General features: G+C 46.0%; 1 non-coding gene across 1 annotated transcript; it reads right to left on the bottom strand.

The window, feature by feature from the left end:
• Positions 1-1110: 1110 nt before the first annotated feature.
• On the bottom strand, positions 1111-1274 carry LOC136127719 (U1 spliceosomal RNA). The gene has a single exon (XR_010656173.1). It is a non-coding gene; the product is annotated as a U1 spliceosomal RNA (small nuclear RNA).
• Positions 1275-3541: the final 2267 nt, after the last annotated feature.

Genomic DNA, 3541 nt, shown 5'->3' with positions numbered 1-3541 from the left:
TGGCGGTTAGAGCTGGGTGTTACTCTGGTGGGCAGAGTTCAGTAAAACTTTAATCCTCTTGTCTGCTGTTGGGTGGGGTTGGGTTCCCTCCCTGTTGGTTGTTTGGTCTGAGGTGACCCATCACTGGAGCCTAACCAGCTCTTTGGTGGGATTAATGGTGGGTTCTGGGAGGGCTCACGCCAAGGAGTACTTCCCAGAGCTTCTGTTGTCAGTGTCCTTGTCCTTACAGTGAGCCACAGCCACCCACTGCCTCTGCAGGAGACCCTCTAACACTAGCAGGTAGATCTGGTTCAGTCTCCTATGGGGTCACCACTTCTTCCCCTGCATCCCGATGTGCACACTACCTTCATGTGCCCTCCAAGAGTGGAATCTCTGTTTCCCCCAGTCCTGTTGAAGTCCTTCAATCAAATCCCACTAGCCTTCAATATCTGATTCTCTAGGAAGTCCTCCTCCCATTGCCGGACCCCAGGTTGGGAAGCCTGACGTGAGACTCTGAACCTTTACTCCAGTGGGTGGACTTCTGTGGTATAAGTGTTCTCCAGTTTGTGAGTCACCCACCCAGCAGTTATGGGATTTGATTTTATGTGATTGCGCCCCTCCCACCATCTCATTTTGGCTTCTCCTTTGTCTTTGGATGTGGGGTATCTTTTCTGGTGATTTCCAGTGTCTTCCTGTCGATGATTGTTCAGCAGTTAGTTGTGATTCCAGTGCTCCCACAAGAGGGAATGAGCACATGGCCTTCTACTCCACCATCTTCTAGGATTCCATATATTTTTTAAAAATTATTTTTTAATTAATTTATTTATTTTTGGCTGTGTTGGGTCTTCGTTTCTGTGTGTGGACTTTCTCTAGTTGTGGCGAGCGAGGGCCTCTCATTGTCATGGCATTTCTCATTGGGGAGTACAAGCTCCAGACACACAAGCTCAGTAGTTACAGCTCATGGGCCCTGTTGTTCTGCGGCATGTGGGATCTTCCCAGGGCTCAAATCCATGTCCCCTGCATTAGCAGGCAGATTCTCAATCACTGCACTATGAGAGAAAGTCCACCTCAAACGTTTTTACACCTTTCATTCAGCTCAACTGGTCAGTTCTATTATTAACCACAAATTGCTGGGGGAAAGCGCGCATGCAGTTCCCCACTACCACAAATTATGCAGTTGAGTTTCCCCCATTTGGGGAAATTGCAGGTGTCAGCACACTCGCAGTGCAATGAGTGAGCCTTGTCCTGGGTAAACCACCTTCATGATCATGGTATCTCCCCTGCCAGGTAAGTATCCATATATATTTTTAATGACATAAAGTTACATTTCTTTAGACCTACGTGAGAAGTGAAATTGTACCATATTAAATTCTATGTCCTTTTTAATATTTCTTTTTCTCTTGGTTTCTAAAGTTTGCCAACTGTTCAAGCTACATTAAGGGCAGTAAAGAAGGGAGGTCAGACCCCTTCTTGAGTGGTGTCTTCAGATAACCAGAGACTTTCGAAGAGAGGTTTCCATGGTGGAGGGGGTAGCGGTGGGCTGGAAGGAGTCTCTCTCTGACTTACCCATCACTCCTCTCAAGCACTCCTCCCCAACTATAACATTTCTCACTCTATACATATTTGGCTACTTAAGGATTTTCAGTCATAAGGTAGTCTCTGAAAAAGCAGGGGCAATATATGTTTCACCCATCACTGTACAACAGACCTAAAATAGTCCAAGGTTATTACAGTGGCCTATAAGGCCCTACCAATTTGGCCACCCCATCCCCCATCACCTCTCTGACTCCTCACTTCTACTTCACTGCCCCTTGCTTAACCTTGCTCTGCTTCAGGCTTTGACTGTCTTCTGAATATTGCAAACCTGCTGCTGTCTCAGGGTCTCTGGACTTACTGTTCCATCTGCTTTCACACACTTCCCTCTTGCAGATATCTCCAGGGTTGGCTGCCTCACTTCCTACAGGGCTTGTGTCAAATGTTACTCTTTCCACAAGGCCATTTCTGACCACCCATTTATAATTGGTACCAAGCATACTCCCTATCCCACTGACTAAATTAATTTTTCTCTAAGGCTCTTATCCACAGGAATGTTATGTATTTTACTCGTTGATTTTCTCATTTCTAGAATGCAGATTTTTGGAGGGCAGGGATTTTTGTCTGCCTTCTTCACTGTCCTACCTTTGATGTCCAGAACCGTGCCTGACACATAGTAGATGTTGAATAAATGTCTGTTGAGTGAGTGCATGAATTCTTCTGAGAATTAGAGCAGGCTCCAGGCCTCTTTTCTGTGTCTGTCTATTTTTCTGGGGTTTAAGGAACTAGATATACAAGACTTACCATGGAAGACCAGAGCTGGCATATTTATTCTTCCTCACTTTGGCTTCCTTGCATTTCTTATTAAACCACACAAATAGGCTTTATGTTTAAGAAGTGCCTTCCTTCCCAGCATCACTTAGTAGAGAAAAATATTTATTTGAGTTTGAGGTTGGCAATACATCAAAATCCAATAATCATACCCTAGTGCAAATGCACTGGAGGGTGTGAGATACATAACGTAATAATATGTAATCTGCACATCAGGATCACAAAGGCGAATCTACCATTTCATTTAATTTATTTTCTTAAAATGTGACAATCCCACATGTACTTGAAATGATGCAGGTTGGGACAAACAGAAATGTGGGAGATTTATGAGCTGTGTCAGCCTGGTCTTAGGGATTCCTCCCTGGTCCGTGCTTGGAAGACAGGGCTGAGCAATTTCACCTTTTACTGCAGCAATATCTCGTCTGCCTTCGGGAGAAAGACCTCCAACCTGTGAACGTATTAGCAGGTCTGTCTCTACCCGTGTGTGCATTTCCCACAGTGTGTGCCTCCTGGGTCTTGGGGGCCTGTTTACTGGTGTGAGCTGTTTGGAGGCTCAGTTGTGTAACTTGTATGGGAGAGAGTCTCAGCGTGGGCTGGACTTGTGCAAAATGGAGGGTGGGAGACAGTCTGGAGATTTTAAAAAGCAGTAGACTTTTAATTTTATTTATTTTAAAAAATTTTTTTGCTGTACGCGGGCCTCTCAGTGTTGTGGCCTCTCCCATTGCGGAGCACAGTCTCCGCGGCCATGGCTCACGGGCCCAGCCGTTCTGCGGCATGTGGGATCTTTCCAGACCAGGGCATGAACCCGTGTCCCCTGCATTGGCAGGTGAACTGTCAACCACTGCGCCACCAGGGAAGCCCAGAATTTTTTTTCTGAACATGGAGCAGGAGCCTGCTCAGATGAAATAACACAAAACAATTTTGAAGGCCTGTGAGCTGTGGACCCGTGGCCAGGGTTGGACATATCTGAATCTACCTAAGCTGTCCAAGGGTGTCTTCAGCCCCCAAGGGAAACTTCACCTACCTCTCTCCACTCTCCTTGATCACTCCCTCTCCCAAGGGTTCTGCTCTCTCTTCTCACTGCTCTGAGTTTGCTGTCCTCTGCCGATTGACTTTATGTTAAAGACAACAATAACCATTGTTTATCGGAAGGCTGATATTTGGCAGAAATGAACCACTCTGCAAGGCAGGTGTGAAG

The sequence above is a fragment of the Phocoena phocoena genome, chromosome 8, assembly GCF_963924675.1.
Source record: "Phocoena phocoena chromosome 8, mPhoPho1.1, whole genome shotgun sequence".
Classification (NCBI taxonomy): domain Eukaryota; kingdom Metazoa; phylum Chordata; class Mammalia; order Artiodactyla; family Phocoenidae; genus Phocoena; species Phocoena phocoena.
This window is presented reverse-complemented; position numbering and strand designations above follow the sequence as displayed.